Source organism: Meleagris gallopavo, chromosome 1 (assembly GCF_905368555.1).
Source record: "Meleagris gallopavo chromosome 1, MGAL_WU_HG_1.1, whole genome shotgun sequence".
Lineage (NCBI taxonomy): Eukaryota > Metazoa > Chordata > Aves > Galliformes > Phasianidae > Meleagris > Meleagris gallopavo.
In genome coordinates, this window is record NC_139404.1 from 160,704,224 (window position 1) to 160,724,217 (window position 19,994).

The 19,994-nt window shown below is 33.4% G+C and overlaps 1 long non-coding RNA gene across 2 annotated transcripts; it reads left to right on the forward strand.

The window, feature by feature from the left end:
• The first annotated feature begins 3,736 nt into the window (after positions 1 to 3,736).
• LOC104917486 (uncharacterized) lies at positions 3,737 to 16,773 on the forward strand. 2 transcript variants are annotated; one of them, XR_014881278.1, is made up of 4 exons: positions 3,737 to 4,586; positions 7,321 to 7,424; positions 13,244 to 13,338; positions 16,352 to 16,773. It is a non-coding gene; the product is annotated as an uncharacterized LOC104917486 (long non-coding RNA). The 2 variants fall into 2 exon arrangements; XR_014881277.1 differs by lacking the exon at positions 3,737 to 4,586 and having other exon boundaries at positions 6,901 to 7,424.
• The last annotated feature ends 3,221 nt before the right edge of the window (positions 16,774 to 19,994 follow it).

Below are 19,994 nucleotides of genomic sequence, written 5' to 3' on the forward strand. Positions count from 1 at the left end.
TAGATCCTACAAATCACAGTGATAAAAATTTAATACTGCTTTATATTGTATTCTGTCATTATTGTCTATGATCTACCTTCTCTATTCTTTTTAGTGGCAGATATAGAAGATGTAAAATGGATTAGGTGATTTTTGTTTCTATAATAGCATAGAATAGTTCATTTGGAAGACTGCTTTGGGCTAACCAAACATTAAAGAATATTATTATTGACATTGTTCAGCTGTTTCTTGGACACTTGGACACAGGTATGGGGCATCAACCATAGATCTTAGCAGCTTGTTCCTGTGTTTGACTAAAGCTTCTAATTCTCTCGGCAGATGTACTGCCTCTGTTTACTGCTTGGTTAACCCCACCCTATTCTCCTCCTATTTCCTTTTAGCTTTTTTCCTTATGGTATGCTGCTATAATCTCTCATAGTTAACCTTCCCCTCTTGATATCATTCGAACCACAGAACCAGTTTGTACCAATTCATCTCAGGGACATGATTTGCTCAGGGACATGTTTTAGCAGAGGGTTGTTAGTTGCTCAGGAACATGATTTAGTGGAGGGTTGTTGGTGAGGGTAGTATGGTTAGGTCATGGTTGGACTCGATGATCTTTAAGATCTTTTCCAACCTAAGTGATTCTGTGATTCTATGATCTACTTATGTTACTCAAAAATGCATGTCTTCATTTCTGCAAGCAGAAGTTTATCTTGTGTCAGAGCTCCATGGTACTTCTGGACCTTTTACAGTTATAACATCTAACTATTATGCAAAACCAACATTTCTTTCCCCACAAAACCAAAAAGTGGATGTGAGCACAGTGAGATGATGGTGTGTTCCAGCAATGCCAATAGTGATGTGAAAGACAAACCACATTCCAGATGGAAATACACAGCTGTTACACAATCAAATGAAGAGCATCTCAATCAGCTCTTCCCCATGAATCAGTGGATTATGACCAGGGAATAGTGTATGGGGCTGAATTTTGGCTTCAGTGCTTTGGTAGTGACAATGTTGGAATGATGTAGAGTTTGTTCCAGGTAGGTCCCATGAATGCTCATACAGGAATAGAAGGAAGACCATATGCAAATTTATCAGGACTTACTGAACAAATATGACAATGAAGGTGACAGTTTTCTGGATCGCATCATTAGCAGTGATGAGACGTAGTGACACAACTATAAGCCAGAGTCAAAATGGCAGTCACTGGAATGGCAACATGAATCCCCCATCAAAGAAAAAGTTTAAGGCACAGCTCTTAGCAAGTGAAGTGACACACATTGTCTTTTGGTTAGGAAAGTGATCTTCTGGATTCCAGATCATCAACTCTGACTGCTGTGTAGCAATGCTGGCTAAACTGAAGTCTTGCACTTCCCCTGTCAGGCCAGAGAATAAGACAACCTTTCTCTTGCAACATGGTAATCCCGGGAATCATACCAGTCTGAAGACCATAAAGCACATTGCCAGTCTTCGCTGGACTGTCCCACAACACCCACACTGTAGTTCAGATTTGGTGCCTTCTGTTTGGGTAGATAAATATACACTGTATGGTCAACATTTTCCTAGGAACGATGCTGTCATAGCATCTGTGAAAAAGTGGAGCACATCTGCTGGTGCGGTTCTTTCCAAGTGGAGTGTGCAGGCTCTTTTTCATCTTTAATGAAGAAAACTATGTGTTTCAAACGCAAATAAGAAGGCGCATAGATTTCTGGCATACTGATGCCAAATTATTGGCAAATAATTATTTTGAGTACCATGAGTGTAATATTCCTTTGCCTATGTACATATGATTATTTATTAGTTACATGTGATCCTCTTGTCATTTTCCAATGTGAATTATACATTCCTTTGTCTCTATATCAAATTTTCATGATTTGTATAAGGAGTAGGCATCCTTAAATCTGGAATTCAATGGGGTACTACTTAATAATAAATGTGCTTTCTTTGTAGTGGTTGAAATTCAGACAAACAATGAGCCTGGAGATTGTTTCCAGAAACAGACCAGACTTTCTGGCTATACTTCTTGTTTACAAAGTGCTATGTGCATAGACATTTAAGAATTTCTGTGCTCTTTATTTCAAACTATCATACATCATGTCATAAAATTAAAGGTTCTTAATTTCCTACAGAATCCTGGGTGAGATCAAAATTATTCTGCACTCTACTGGTACAGTACTTCATAAAAGGCATCCCCTAAAAGCTACTTTTCTGAATTCTCTTTGCTTTGCTAACTACTTCTAGTAATGATGATGGACTTTATATCAGGAATCCTGACTGAAATACAATTTAGTCATTTTGACCTTAATTTTTTATGTTCTGTAACAAGAAGTACAGTGTGATCAAATATACTTTGAAGGTGAACTTCATACTACACGGATTAGCTTTCTTTTGGGAGATGCTTTCTAAAATCCTGTTTAACCATGTTAAAAAATTAAGTAACCAACAAGGAAGAACTTAAAAAATAAGACAATAAAAATGACTTTGAAACCAGAAATACTGAATGTATAAGACAGATGAAATGAAGATAAGCTGAAGGAAAATATGATTAACACTGATTAAGTAGAATATGCCAAGTATATGTCACCACTGAGCCAAAACCATGAATACAAGGTGGAAATTGAACTTCCAAGACTCATGTTAACATCTCACTCTTATTCTTTGTCAAAGTAAGAGGGAAAAAAAGGAAAAGAAAAAGCAAAAACTGCATAGTGAGAACTTTGTTGAAAGTTAAATGTGGTCATATGTCAACACTTTGCTTAATGACATAATTCTGGCAATAATTCATTTCTAATGCTGGTAAATTTTAAGGTCAGATACTTTTTATAGGTCAAAGCACAGGCCTGAAAAGTTTTTACAGTACCTACAGTTCCTTAACCTGCATTTTGTTTGTGACTTGTATGGAGATCTTCTCTTAAGCTGATTTCTAGAGACATTTTATACAGTAACAATGCAAATCCTTTTCATTATGCACTGCTATGGGAAAAGAAAAAAAAGTTCTCCACAGAGCTGTCCTTGATCTTACTTCAAAATGATGAATCTGTTTTCATGCCATTGTTCAGAGTTTATTCTAAGAGAAACAAATTTCCCTTCGGTCTACATGGTATAACCTCTTCACAGAATCTGTACAGCTATTTCTGTTAAAAAATACTGGGCTTGCTTAGGATACAAACTCTCATAAAATAATGATATTATTATTTTAATTTATGTTCTATATAGCACGTAATGAAATGAAGGATCTGTGGCCTTGTACTGTATATAGCAAATAACAACAATGTAAACTTCAAAGATATATAACAAAGACGTTATCAGATAGATGGGACTCCAATAGACATTGTTTAAATTTAAACAAAAATAACTGATCAGGTCAACTTAGCTTATACATATACAAAGTTATTAAAAGTTTTACTGGTTTAAATGAACTACAGTTTTTTTTTTGCCTTTCTTTAAATGCATACAATTAAACAGGAGAGAACTGTTGAATGCTAAAATTACTTGAAGTGCTTTCAATCCTCTGAGCTGTCACATTTGAAATAGTTACACTAAACTCAGTGGTACAGGTTTTTTGTTGATTGATGAGGTAAAACAGTTTTGTTATCCATCCATATGTAACTTGCCCAAGATACATATGCAATTAGTTGCTGCAAACAAGATATATATCTGTTAATAAGTAAGAAAAATAGAATACTTTTACTAACATACTATATATTTTATACATTTATTCTGTTACTCGTATATATAAGTATACAAAAATGTATTTTGTTATATGCATTATATATATTCTACATACATACTAATATACGTTACTGTAGTATAAGCCTTGTTAGATATCTGCTTGACAGAACATAAATTACAGGTTTAATTAAAGAACAAATTCATTCCCCAAGAAAGAAAAGTGACTAGGGGACACTGAATTTCTATGAATTTAATTATTGGTGTGTTTATCACATTTCATTATTTACCATTCTGTTACTGTCTTCAAATTTGAAATATCCTACAGCTTACAAAAAAATTCTCTTACCAGGGCATCTTCTGGCCAATCTTTACTGTTTTGCTCATCCTTACTACTGCTTTCAGTAAGTCTGAATTGCTCTTTTGACTGATTAATTGCTGTTGACTCTTTCTCTTGTTTCTTTTTTTCTTTTTTCCTTTTTCTTTTTTTTTCTTTTTTTTCCCTCTTTTTTCTTTTTTTCCCTTGTTTCTTGTTTCTTTTTTTCTTTTTTTCTTTTTTTTTTTTTCTTTTTTCTTCTTTCTTTATCTTTTCTTGTTTCTTTTTCCTACATCTTTGTTTTCAGCAGCTTGTGTAATGTTATTTTAAAACACTTAGTACCATTCAAAGAATGCCAAGACCAGTTAAGGTGAGAAAACATACTGTGTTGAGAATTTTTGAGTCCTTTCCAGGTATTTGATTTAGGTGACATGCAGTGTAGAAGTTATTATGCGTATCTTTTCAATATTTGGAATTTCTATAAAAATATTTCTATAAATATTTATTTATTTATTATTTGTTTGTTTGTTTGTTTGTTTGTTTATAAAGGATGGAGTACTGTTCCTCATTGTGACAAATGAACAGTTTCCTATAAATATTCCTTCATCTGCATTTGGTAAGTTGATGAGAACTGCTGCTTGCCTTTGAGTACTATTGCTTATTAGTCAGCAAAATTGATGTAAACTGGATGGTACTGTATGTGTGATGATGGTTTTAGTGGCATAACTATTGTCAAACACTTAGAAAATTTTATGATTGTTCTTTTAGCTCTAAAACTTAATGTTCCTCCTCTCTCCCCCCCCCTCCTTCCCTCCCTCCCTCCCTTCCCTTCCTTCCTTCCTTCCTTCCTTCCTTCCTTCCTTCCTTCCTTCCTTCCTTCCTTCCTTCCTTCCTTCCTTCCTTCCTTTTTTGATTGTTTGCATTTATTGTGATTACATGATCAAAATTTTCTACTCCCAGATCAAATCTAATAAATAAATAAATAAATAAATAAATAAATAAATAAATAAATAAATAAATGCAATATAAAGAATTGTCATTCCCCTTTTAAAGTATCTCAGGATAATTAAAGTATCAAAGGTCAGAAGCCATGAAACTTATTTTGAATTCCAGTGTATTTTAAATTAATGTTATTCCTTCCTTCTTTTTTCTTCCCTTTCTTCTAATACGCCTGTAATGAGAATTAAAGGCAAATCTGCCATTGTACATTACAGGATGTCAAATCATAAAATATTTCAGGAATTAGATTGATAGTACAGACTGAGAGGAACAACTTTAAATACTCGAGATTTATGTTTACTGGCTTGTGACACTCCAACTCTATAAAAAATTGTAGATTATTTCCTTTTTATTTTATTTTATTCATAAAAGACCAGTGATATAATAAATTACTCTTATGTTTAACAAGTATTTAATTAACTTCTCTAAAAAGCTACAAGTCACATTTTGTTAAAACTTCTTTCATATTCTTAAATATAATTATCTAAAAATTATCAATCATTTTTATTAGTTAATACTTGAAATTGCATGCATATTCAATATAATTATTAACACCAATTCATTTACTGGTTCATTTAACTCTGGCTCTGCACAATTATGTGTGATTCTTTGAAAAGAAGCACCATTTTCATAATGATACAATCTTTTTTTTTTTTTTTTTTCCTGAAGTCAACAAAGGATTTATTCATTTCAATTCTATTGCTTATCTTTTTGCTGTCTAACTTATAAGGACAAGAGAAGCCAGCTGGTGATGGAAAATATAACTGTTGCAGTCTATATAATTTGCTCTCATAAACTGTTTTTCCTTTTGTACTTTAACCACAGTAGAAAATGAGAACAAAATAAAACCATCCATGGAAAGATAAGTCAGAAAACTGCTTCTCAAAAACAAGAAAGTTAATTTCCTGAGGTGTACTGCAAGCAAATTGGGTTTGGGACTTAATTTGTTAATCAAAAAAGCTGAAAGCTAAGAGGTTTAATATTAAGAGGGCTAGAAAGTGATACATTCTAGATTAAAGATTCCTTTATACAAACTAGTAATGGAGGACAAAGCTACAAATGTTACCATTCTACAATGTAGTCCAAAGTGCAGGAAAAAAAAAAAAAAAAAAAAAAAACAAAGACATTACAGTATCTATCCCCTTAATTCAGTATGTCCAGTCAAACATACGGCTCTTTTGAGGTTCTTTTTTTCCCTTCCTTCCCTTCCCTTCCCTTCCCTTCCCTTCCCTTCCCTTCCCTTCCCTTCCCTTCCCTTCCCTTCCCTTCCCTTCCCTTCCCTTCCCTTCCCTTCCCTTCCCTTCCCTTCCCTTCCCTTCCCTTCCCTTCCCTTCCCTTCCCTTTCCCTTCCTTCCCTTCCCTTCCCTTCCCTTCCCTTCCCTTCCCTTCCCTTCCCTTCCTTCCTTCCCTCCCTTCCTTCCCTTCCCTTCCCTTCCCTTCCCTTCCCTTCCCTTCCCTTCCTCCCTTCCCTCCCTTCCCTTCCTTCCCTTCCCTTCTCTTCCTTCTCTTCTCTTCTCTTCTCTTCTCTTCTCTTCTCTTCTCTTCTCTTCTCTTCTCTTCTCTTCTCTTCTCTTCTCTTCTCTTCTCTTCTCTTCTCTTCTCTTCTCTTCTCTTCTCTCTTCTCCTTCTCTTCTCTTCTCTTCTCTCTCTTCTCTTCTCTTCTCTTCTCTTATAACAAAAACATAGAAGTGTTTTGAGTTCTAAGACTTGGACAGTTGACTTCTATTTTTTAATGTTAAATGCAGGCAGAGTAGTAAATCTTACCTCGCCTACAAACAGTTATTAGACTTTTTTTTCTTTTGACTTATAAAGAAAACAGACATATATTTTGCACCAGAGAAAAGCATCATGTGTTATTAGATACTGCAGAAATTATAATCAAGTTATTCTACCACTTCCCAACTGCAAGTTCACAAAGGAAAAATAAATGAATTGTTCAAACATCTGTTAAAAAGTTCACAGAAGAAAATTTTAAAAAGAGAACTTAAGATCATTTTTGCTACTTCTATATTCAGTCCCCTTGGAACAGAGATAAAGTGGAATTCAATGTCTGTATTTAAAAGCAATCAGCAATTTTGTCATGTGTCTCTTCTTTAAGTCATGCTTTTTGAATACGAAGTGGTAATATTTTAGATCTGTATCTATATTCCTTTCCTCCTTGGCTTTTCTGGTAATTGCGCCAAAATGACATCAAGTGAGCTTGCTGTAGGAACTGGTTTGAGAAGTGCAAGAGAATGTTTGTTTATGCTTTTTTTTCATGGAATAAATAATTCATTTAACTGTTCTCCAGCTACTGTTGTTCTCGAACATAAATTGTAATCAACTATTTTTTCTTTCTTTTTTTTTTTTAGTTTTCTTCAGACTCTAATCTCTTAATTTATATTTTCCATCCACTTTGAGTCTTGAGTAATAAAGCGTGATTAGATCTGCACATATAAGACAAATTGCTGGACTGGTAAGTGCTCTCCTGTTCTGCATCATATTGCAACTTGGAACACTCTGCAAATATTATGTAGTAATGTTTACTAAAGGCTAATGAAATTTTGCTCATGTATCTTGAACTGTTTGGCACTGCAATGAACAGTGTCCCATTACTGAACACCTCAGATATTAAATCCACATTTTACCAAGATATTAACTAAATAACTTATTTAATTTTAGCTAAGTAGTTATTGACTTACAAAGGATCCTCACCAGGTTACATTCTTACTTAATGAGGAAATTACTCTAATACTATTGACAGCTGAGCAAGGCTTCCCTTGGGTGAAAACATGAATTCTTTTCCTAAAAAGAAACTGAAAAACAGATGGGCACTTTCAAGGCATACATAGCTTCAAGGAGGATGCTTGAAGGGCCACTGTTTGCTAGCAACTCTGGTGCTTGTTTACCATGAAAGGATTTTCTGTGTTACCTTGTTTAAATTTATAATTTGGGAATCATCAAATGGCAGGAGAAAGATATGTTAATTGAGTTGAATTGTGTTAAGCTCTTTAGAGCATATAGGCATAAGCATTTGACTGAAAATAAAGCAGTGGAAAGAGACAGAACAAATTCAGAGCTATGGGTTTATAGAATCATAGAATCATATAATTGCTCAGGTTGGAAAAGACCTTAAAGATCACCAAATCCAACCATAACCAAGCCATACTACCCTAACTCTAAACATACAAACGGTTTTTAAACACATTCAGGAATGGTGACTCAACCACCTCCCTGGGGAGCCTATTCCAGTGCTTTACAATCCTTTCTGTAAAGAACTTTTTCCTGATATCCAACCTGAACTTACCCTAGTGCAACCTGAGGCCATATCCCCTTGTCCTGTCACCTGTCACCAGTGAGAAGAGACCAACCCTGCTCTCACAGTAAGCACCTTTCAGATATTGGAAGAGAGCAATAAGATCTCCCCTCATCCTCCTTTTCCCCAGACTAAACAGCATCCATTCCTTCAGACTCTCTTAGAGCATATTCCCCAAGCCCTTCACAAGTCTTGCTGCCCTTTGGACCTGCTCCAGCACCTCAGTGTCCTTTCTGTACTGAGGTGCCCAAAACCGAACACAGTACTTGAGGTGGGGCCTCACCAGTGCCAAGTACAGAGGCAGGATTACTTCCGTAGTCTTGCTCACCACACCATTTCTGATACTAGACAGGAAGCCAGGATGCCATATATTTCTCTGTTTCTGTAACATTTGTCAAAATAATAATAATAATAATAATAATAATAATAATAAAATGCCATATTCCTGCAGCAGTGGTTGTGTTTGGTATGTAAGATGTATTTTTGCAGCGATGTTACTGCATGACACTGATCGATTGACTTCAAAATACATGTTTTAAATGTTGGAATTTCTTAGCATTACACTGAAGGGTACCTATGACTAATAAAGTCATTCAACTTCTATTCAGAATGCAAATAGAAGGTAACTCTCTCCTAAGAATCTTTTTTTTTTTTTTTTTTTTTATTACTTGACTGTCTATATAATCTAAGAATTATTTAGCTTTGATATTGCTTTATCACCTATATAAAATGTTTTCCTTTTTTAGAGGCAGGGCACATGAAACTGATATTTCCAATGCTTTAATATGATATTTTAATTAAAAGTCTCAGAACATTTATACTTCTTGAATGCATATGTTCCTTAAAAGACTGCATATCCTGAAAAAATACAATACATAGCATTTCCCACATGTACATTTTAGTTGTTTCTTGTGTAGTTTGCACTTTAGATAACCCATCTGTAGAGACTAAAAAGAAAGCTTCCCTAACACTCTGTAGTAAGTGATTGAGGCGTGGCCACTATGGTAAAAAAAAAAAAAAAAAAAAAAAAAAAAAAAAGTAAACCCTTGAGTTATTCTATATGTATGTCTGAAAGAAGGGAAAAATTTTTTTCTGTTTTTCTTCAGTGATTTATCTGTTTTTATGTAGGGTATCATTGCAGGAATAAACTGAGAATGTCAGCACAAAATGTAATACAAGATTTCTATGGATTTAACAAGATCATCATGTAGAAGGGTCAAGATAAGGCATTGCCTATAGCCAAAATCACACAAAAAGTAATGCAGTCATCATCATGTCTGGTTTTCAGGCTAAGTCAAGGTACCACATAGCTGAGTTGTGTTAACAGTAGCCTTAGATATAAGTTTTAGAGATACTATCTCTGCTAACTACTGCTTGTTCTGAAAGGAAATAATTTTTAGAAAGTCTAGAAATGATCTCCACTGCTTGAAAGGACTGAATAAGATCCAAAATCTGTGAGTACTTTCTGACATCCTGCTGCTTATTTCTAAGACTAAACTGTAAAATATAACAGCCAGGTGTGATGGGATCCAGATACTGAGAAAATAACTTTACACTACTCAGAATATTCTGATCAAGGAAGAAAGAAGTCCAGAAGCAGGTATATTTTTTACCTAGTGTCACTTAGTTTTACTTCATAGGATTTAAAGTCAACAGGAACAATTACAATTGACTGTTCTTACCTGCATGATGCAGGCTATAGAATTTCATCATAAAAGTACTTAATACACATCCAAAAGAAACAGTGCCTCCATCCTTCAGGTCTTTAAATAAATAAAAGTGGTTCAAAAAGTAAAGATGGTTTGTGCAACAGAGGATATATAGTATTTTAATCAAATCAGTTGAGCATTTTTTCAACTAAGTTGTGTTCATAAAGTTCATCATTGCGCTATGTTTCTAGATATGTAATGACAGTATACATTTCCTTTTGAGAGAGGAACTTTTTAAACTCAAAATAATAATAATAATAATTCATCCCTTTATCATAATATGGACCAGTTTTCTTTTTATTTTGGTTAGCTTGCCCTGAGTTACACTTTCTTCTATCTGGCAAATAAAGTTTTTTACTCCAGAGAACTTTTTTGTTGCGTGTAATCTCTAAAATATTTTATTTTCAGTTTCCTTTTTTTTTTTAATTTAATGTAATTTAATTTAATTTAATTTAATTTAATTTTATTTTATTTTATTTTTGCCTTCTGTACCTGACTACTTGAGATTCCATTTTGCTTTATATTTGCTCTCTCCACAAAATAACTCTATTTACTTCCATGACCCCATGTGTAATATGTCTGCAGATAACACACTGGAACACTTGTTCCCATCTTTGCAATCCTGAGAAGCTGCTTGATGATTTGTGCAATTGCTTGTGATATTCAGACATGAATGTCTTCAAAATGTGATTTTAGGAGAGAGAAAACTGGTTTCTATTAATTGGTTCTTCAGTGTGTATATCTCAAGTGTAATCCACACTGGTGTCAGCAAGTGGCAGTTATTTTAACACCTTTAGATAATGACTATGATGTTGATGTTATTGAGCTTTCTTTAGGAGTCCTGATTTGCATTAACTATACTTTTACCAACTCTATTGTTAAAAAAATCAGGTGAAATCTATTTTCTCTTTGATCAGGCCTAAAACCTGAATTTAGAAATATTAAATTCTAGCCAGACACTGATGCTGCCTAGATACACAACCGATCTCCAGCTTGAAAAAAAAAAACCTCTTATTGTTACTTGGTTCACAGCAATTTAGTAAAGAATTAGTAAGTAAAATTTGTTATGTTCTCAAAATATATTGGAAAATAATGGAAAATAATGGAAAAGAAAAAAAAAAAAAGACCAAAAAAGCACATTTTTCTTTGAAATAATAGTACACATGTCAGGACAATATGGAAACATGTTATTTGGAATTTAGGGTTTTTTTTTTTTTTTTTTTCCCCTAATGTTGGTACCAGAAGCAATACATAATTATACGTAAAACTATTTGGAGATAAAAATAAAAAAAGTGGATGTAATGATGCCACGTGTTTTTATAGGTTTTCATCAGCTATGCTAATTCAAATATGCTTTACCATCTGTCAATTTTAATAGTTATTATTTAGTAAAAATGTGCTTAATATTTCAATGTTTCTCACTGTCATTAAGCTTTTTTTCTTCTTTTGTCATCAAGAGGAATTTGGCATGATGATAATAGTTCCTTCATGGATAATATCTACATAACTAAGAATTCTGGAACAACAGAAGATAATAGGTAGAGCAAAACAGTTGTTCTGACAGCCTGATGCTTATTACATGTTACATTATGCCTTTATTTCAGATTTACCTGGTCCATGAACTTAAAGCCCATTTGCACCTGGAGTCCAATGGAAATCTTAGTTTAGTTTCATCCTGAAAAAGGCTCAGTTTGTACATTCACAGACAGACTCTGAAGTGAAGCAAAGTGTTGTTATTGAGTAAATTGAGATTAATTTAAGTAAATTTGCTTAAAAAAAATGCACTGTTGGTCCAAACTGAATTACTGGTTGTCACACAAGAGTTTGCTAGAGGATTCAACCATATATTGTAGAATCATCGAATGGTTTAGGTTGGAAGGACCTCTAAGATCATCTAGTTCCAACCCGTGCTATAGGCAGGGACACCTCCCTCTAGACCAGGTTGCTCAAAGCCCCATTCACCCTGGCCTTGAATGCTTCCAGGGAGAGAATCCACAGCCTCTCTGGGCAACCTGTTCCAGTGTCTCACCATCCTCACGGTAAAGAATTTCTCCCTAGTATCTAGCCTACATCTACCCTCTTGCAGTTCAAAACCACTTCCCCTTGTCCTGCCGCTGCATTATTTAGCTTCAGGAGAGTGCAATTTGTATAGTTTATTCTTCTATTTTTGAAATGAGCAAAGAAGACGTGCACCAAAAAGGTTTTACCTTAAGGATTAGAGAGATGAAAGGAGGGTAATCTAAGGGCAGGCCATTTCACTTCATGGGTTTTACTTGCAGTGGGAAAGCAAAATTTAGCTTTGAGTTCTAGAGATGTCCCCATTCTTGAATGAGGCAACAGGTTAATCCACTGTATAGTGTATTCACAAATTCCAAAGGAGAAAATTTGCCCAATATATATTATCTTAACTTCAAAATCATGGCTTACAGTCACGGTGTTATGAGACAAATAAAAACTGCAGCAATGTATCAAAATATAAGAATATAAAGGAGATCTAGTCAAGTTATAAAATGAAAAACAAAAATGCTTATACTACTGGAAAACATTCAGTCTGTTCTTCTGAGCTACTGCGCAATGTTATCTCAAGTCTTTCCAGCTTGTGGCAGTGAAGATGTATTAAAATAACCTGCTTGTCACCTGCACAGAAGCAGAGAACAGGGCTAATTATGTCTGAGAGTATAGTAAATATTTTGACCATATGAATATTTTCTAAGAAATTTATTGGTGCTTTCACTCTTTTTTTTTCTTTTCTTGTATTATATTTTTTTTCTTAAATCTTGATCTTAGATCAATAAATGATTTCTGATATGCTCATGTCACAGAGCATGCATCTGAGTCTTTAATTTCATTACAGAGATGCACTGCCTTGTTTCTTCCTTTACCGGTTAAAAATGTTATGCTCTTTCATGTAAATATGATCTAATATTCAAAGCTTTTGCTTGTTCTCTGTTTTAAACACTAAAATGAATGTGTTGTATAAAAGCAGAATGTATATAAACATAAAATAAAAATTAAAAGTATGACTAGGGATATGCAAAAAGTACAGGCAAAAACAAAGTAAAAAATTGAGTAAATATTTAACAGTACAGATTATCTGTGCTAGTGCTCAAGTGCTAGATGTATTTTCATTTACATACACACGATCATTGTGCATAGCCAATTCCCTGATTATGAACATATAGTTTCATTATTGCATTCATTACATCCCTGTAATACAATAATGCAACAATAAATTAAGTTTCCTAATGTATGAATCATTCTTATCTCTAGGTTTATATCTGTGTTAGAGCGGGGACCTGCTCTGCACTTAAAGGTCTAATTGAATTCTTACTCCAGAAATGTGAATTCTTCATTTGAAGTCTTGGGTGAGATTAAACTCTTTTTTTTTTTTACCTGTGAGAAAGTTCTGGACTTTTGTAGCAGTAAAGAAGAGACCCATACTTTCCTTAAGCCAAAGATTGAGAATTGAAGAGCTAGAAAACCTCACGTGGATGCAAATGGATTGGGAACCTGCTCTTGGCAGAGTGTATATATTTTACATCATAAAGTAAAAATAGATCACCATCAAATAAAAATATAGTAGAGAGAAAAGAAAAAAATGTAGAAGAAAAATCTAGGAGGATTTTTTTTTTTTTTCCTCCCTGCTTCTATAGAGCTTGATGCAAGGTCATTCCTGTCTATTGGTTTTCTGGTCCTATGATTCTTCCACTTTTGCCTGACAATGGCCAATTTCAACAAGAAGGGAGGAAAGTATTAAAACTGAAAAGGAGAAAGTATGTCCAGATGTGCAAAGACAGTCTAGATTTGGCAAGGTGCATTTAACTACACAGCAAGCCTAGTCAAAAAAGATTTTGTGGAGCAATCTGCCAACAGCATTATAATATTTATATCTATCTATTTATCTACTATCTACAAACATACACATACATGTTTAAAGATATCAGAAGCAGTATATCTGCCAAAAAAATTTCATTACTTCATTGCTTATCTTGTTTGTGGTGGGTAGAGTATTGGTCACACTGGCTTTAGTATGAGATGAACAAATGAATGTAATGATTGTTTTCTTAAGGGTACCAAAAGCATCTGTGAAATTAAATATCTTCATGTCTGACTTCTATTTTAGACATATTAGAGACTATGCTAAATAATAACTCGTAAGCACACTAATACACATGTTAAAAATGATAATATGAGACTATGATTAAACAGGATATTTGTAGAAGAAAGTCTGTGGTTAAAAGAGTGATAGATTTTCTTTTTTTTAAGTGTACCTGTCATCTGATTGAAACATCATACATCTGTTTACAGGTGCTATCAACTAGAAAAAAATTATCAGTGAATAAGAGGATTTCATGACCAATAACATGTTAAAGGGTGGAAAAAAAAAAATCACTTAAATAGTCACTTAGTAAAGTGGAAAAGTAATATAATTAACCCACAAGGCTTGGTACTTGGATCCATGTTGTTTAAATACTCTTATATAATAAATCTAGGATACGGGATGAGAAGCAAGATTATTAAATTTGGTTTTATTCTATCACTTTTATTATTATCAATTTTCAGCTCAATCAAAACTTCTATTGACTTAATATGCACAAAGATTTCACAGTAAAGAGCAGCAACTAGAATGACAGATGAAGTTCAATGACAATAAATGCAAAATAATGCCCAGTATTAGAAAAATCAACCTTCTGCTTGGAATCATCAATAGGTACAAGATCAGGTATAAATACTCTAGAAAGAAGCTCTTAGCCCATTTTAAATATCAGTTAGTAAATTGTTGATCAAAAATAGAAGTTTATAAAGAGGGCAAACAGTAAGAATGATAATTGAATTATTACAGTAGATATTTATACAGTACATCTACCTAGATTACTACATATAGTCCTCACTCTTTCTTTTCCGCAATGACACTGTAAGTATTCAAAATAAAAAATGATTGACTGAAGTGATACAATGCAGACACGTGGAATCAGAAATAATTATAATTAAGTAAAAGAATTTCATATAATTCAAAATTAAATCAGAATTCATTTTCATAGGATGTTCTGCTTTCTACAAATATAACTGAATTCTGTACAAAGAATTAAAAATTCTTGGAGAAAAATCTACAAGCAATATGAAATCCATGATACAGATGCAATCTTTTGCTTAGGAAGTCCTTGAACATGAAAATGCAGGAATTTTTGAAGCCTTGTGGGAGGGAAGAATTGCTTTACTCTTTCCCTATTTTCTTATACCTTTCCCAAAATCATCTTCCCTGGACTCAGTTAGAGGCAGAACATTAGTCAAAACAGACCATTGACCTGACTTGAGAAAGACGATTCTTTCATTGTCATGTACTTTTTTCTTGAAAAAATATCCCAGTGATGTCATTTCTTTTTTTTTTTTTTGTCTGCCTTCTAGTATTTGATAACAGCCATCATAAAAAGTTACCAAACACACAAATGTGTAGTAGTTTTCATAAATAACTAAGACTCCTATCATGGGAATGATGTCAAATCAAAGTAAATAGCTATTCTGTAATTAAAATTCAGATTCCATTGTCTATAAGTGACATAAGGAATCAGAGCCATTGTTTTAAAGGGAACTACCTACAAATATCATATATATATATATAAAATACACAAGCTGTACTTGTTATTTATTACATGCTGTGTTGAATTTATTTTTTTTTTCATATTATATTGATTATATATGCAATCACTTCAATTTGGAGAGTGTCTAAACTTTCTAGGCATTTCAAAATCAAGAAGCACCTGCAATGATGTACTGTTTTCTGCACTGGGGCACATCCTTAAAAAGAAAAAATGGAAAAGAAGCCAAAGGTATCAAACATGGAACTTACATAAAATATAAGTGTAGAAGTCCACATCTGAGCCCCTAAACCTTTTATCAGTCTTTGGCATAGTTCTACAGAAGCTTTAAATATTCTTGGACATATCTTCCAGAAGACTAGTTTGATTTGGGAAACGTTGTTTACATACCATTTGAAAAATCTTCTTCTTATTGGCTTTTGATTTAATTAACTCATTTGTCATTTCAAAAAGTTCTATAATTTTATTTTAGTTAAGATAACAGATTTTTTTTTTTTTTTTGCTTTGAAAAAGATTATTTCCTTAACTTTTACGTAGCAGAGATGTCACATGAGATAAAGAATGAGGTTAAAAAAAGAACCATCTCTAGCTCACATTTGGATGCTGTGAGCAAAATGAAGAGATTCTTGAAGCTAGCACATGCTGGTAGATTTACAGCTCTGCTGTAATTGGTGAAAGAATTGGCAAAACATGTTTATACAGGACTTTTGAAAAAAAGGATATTTGCTTCGTGTTCTCAGTACTTACAAGATTTCTTTTTCTTCTTTCTTTTTCATTATAGCCAAAAATAGAAATTGATGAGTTTTACAAATGTGAAGGCTCTATGATAAATAATTTTTCAGTGTTGATTCTTAGCTGTACCAGTGGTAAGTAGAATTCTCTCAGTTGTAGTAACACCATCTTAAGACACTTTTGTGAAAATAAGAGTTATCTGAAGGACTACACAGGGTAGGAATAGGAATACTGGAATATATAGTCTCTGTCAGAAAAAATTACAATTAATATAATTATCAGTTGAATCATCCAGTAACAGTAGAATTTTATTCAAAATATTTCCCATATTTCTCACCAGGCTACAGAAGAAGGTGTGTTTTCTTAGAAAACAATTTATGAAAGAAAAAAAAAAAATCACACAGATCTAGTGTTTCCTCTTGTTTCCTGTTTTGCTCTGCTTTGCACAGTAGAAATCTCATCAGAAATGCTCCTGACCCAGCTCCCTTTGAAAACTATTTTGTCATCCTTCAGCTCCTTAAAGGAAAAGATGAAAGTGAAAATACGGATGTGTTTCTAATGAGGATAATGAAAGTTGAAAGGCAAGTAGAGGTACTGGAGGAAAAATAAATGGTGGATACTGATAGATGCTCAGTAGGAAAAAGTGCAAATTATAAGTCTGTAATATGACAATGAAAGAAAACACTTTACTGAAGAACAAAGATTCTGGCAAAAAATGCTGAAAGCAGACGCTTGAGATTTCAGTGGGAATCTGTGGTCTATGTAGAGGATTAGATTGAGCAGAATCAACACCATATAAACTTCTTGTGAGTTTTTTTTGACATAATATTTTGTATGCCACTGAGAGCTGATATGTGTGGTACACAAAATATTTCTAACACCAGCCTAATATTATAGTACTAATGGCATAGAACTTTGCCATTAGTCTTTCAAAGTGATTAAATTATTAAATTATTTCTGGAGAAAATCAGTCTGTCTTTCTCTGTCTCCTTCTCTCCTTTCCCATTCTTAATATGTTACTTAGGTATTTTTAAATTCTGATTTTCCTACAATCTCATTTGGCTATTTTACTGTGTACTTTCTTGAACAAGGATAGGTATTTATCTGATAAATGATGATGATAAAAAGCTATTCCTGAAGCTAATTCTTCATCTTCTTAGACTGGGTTTAATAAAGAGACTGAATGTTTATTGGCTGGAGATTATTTGTATGATTGTTTCTGTCTGCGTTGCTTTTGCTACCTTGTTTTCCCCTCCTCCTGTGATTAGTCTTTAGAATTTCTACTATATATATTGATAGATACTTTACATTAGTCCAGCATAAATCTTTTGATATTCGATCATACTGAATATTAAATATTTAGACTTTGTCATGAAATCCTTTGAATGCAACAGATTTTTTTGCTGTCCTGAGTGTAATATAAAATATTAATTATGTACTGTCTTTCTTCTTTTATCAAACTGTGGACTTCATAGTTATAGTGAAATTATCTCTTGTTGTCTTACTCTAAAAAATGCACAATGAGCTTGATGAAAGAAAACACATTTTATAACCATGGTAACTGTCAATAACATCTGTAATCTTCTCATTTCTCCATGAATATTGTCCAAAATTAAGTGTTGATTTTTATTTTTTTGTGTAAATGGATAAAAGGGGAAAATCAGTGATGGGCGTAATGTTAAATCACGTATGGCTAAGCATTTAGGAAACTCTGGCACAATTAGAATTGCAGGCAGTAAAAAAAATTTAGATTCAAATGAATTTGTCAGAGGTAGACTATGCCTTTCCATAAAATTGGTTTGTCTATGTAAATGCCTCTGCAAATATTTTACTGTTACCTCTAACAGTATTTTGTGAAGAACACTGATTTGTGCAGTTCTTTTCAATTTTTTTTTTTTTTTTTTTTTTTAAGGAGAATCTGATACTTCTTTGTCAAACTTCATCCATCTGCCCAAAAATCTGATAATATTTTGTGAAGAGAACAGTCTCTGTGACATGATCCTGTCAGATTCTTTTGGAATGTAAGGGCAGTGATAGCTGAGAAAATCAAGAGTTTCTACTTGTTACTTCAAAGCTGCTAAATATATTTAGAATAACAAATCAGTAACACAAGACTCTACAGTAAAAAATGTGCTAGTGCTACTGTGGTTGCAATGCTCTATTCAATTTAAATTCAAAGACAGACATTTAAAACTTTTTTCAGTGGTCTCACTTTTAAGCTAAATATAAACATTGACTTTTTTTTTTAATACCGTGTTGAATCTGTTCTTGTAACAAGTAAACATTCTGTAAGCCTTATCATAAAAATAATTTGAAAAAGTATTTCTGGTATACAGGTCAAACTCTTCCCTAGTAATTTTGTTGAACTATTTCACTGCATCAGCCATTCTTCTCCAAGCTGAAGAAGCCCAACTCTCTCAACCTTTCTTCACAAGAGAAGTGTTCTAGTCCTCTGATCATCAATGCAGTAGATCTCTAATCTCTGCAGCTGAAGTTGATTTCCCATACGACACAGGTCTGATTTGTAGAGGCCAACCTCACTGGCAGAAAAAAATAAATTATTAGTTTCTTGAAAATACCAAGATTGATTGTAGGCTCTTGTCTTCAGAGGCTGTTTGGAGGAATAAAGTGATTGCTGTTGAGTACCATTTACTTTTTATGGAAGCTGAACTTTATAGTATGGACCACACCATAAAGCCCTCTAGATAGACTCCGATCAACAAGCTCCTGGAGCATTAGGATGTTTGTTTCATCTGTATTTTTTACGGATATGTGATTTTAGTTAGAAAACAAACATACAAAAGGTGCATCTCACCCTGCTTTGAGATATTCGATGGCTCTTTAGCAGCCTGGGATTATAATCTTGTCACAAGTGAGTTGCCATGCTGCGTTCTCTTATTTTCCTGCAGACAGCTGAGAACTCCAGTAGGAAAGAAGACATAATGCCAACACTGCCATTTTCATTGCTTTCACTGTCTGGCAGTCAAAAGAATGGTTTCCCCTTTCAACTACCTTGCTCAGAGTGGGAATTATTATCTCTATGACTAAAGTTATCTGCTTGCAGATTGTCTGTGCCTCTCTCTACCCTTTCTTCACAATGAATTAAATCTGCATGTACAGCATATAATCTGTGATCTTTTGGACAGAGTTAGAAAACCATCTCATATCCCTCCTGGAAATACTATGGAAATACACCTTCTCGTTCTAAAGAATTCTAAAACGCATCCTACTTAACTGCAAGCCTTTGGAATATATGCAGTCATATATGCAGGGGAGAGGTAGAAGAAACCAGGCTCTTAAAAAATGCTGTATTTCAAAACATTTCAGAAATGTGGGACATTCTATTGATAAGATGTTTTAAAATCTTCTAAATGAATGCTATTATTTTGAGAGCATAATCATATCAAAGAGAACATATATCTTGAAACTGTGAACATAACATGGCTCCTGATTTTTAAGATGATTCAATAATTGTAAAGCTACTCAGTGCAACTCAAACTTCATTATATAACATGAGAAAGATGTTTATTCTTTGAAGTGAGTCAGATTTCCATAGATATGTTATGAGAATGTTCTTCAAAGGACTGTGTGTATGGATGTGTAAATTAGTATTTATTTGCCAATAAATGATATGTTGCCATCTCTGAATAAAAATAAATAAATAAATAAATAAATAAATAAATAAATAAATA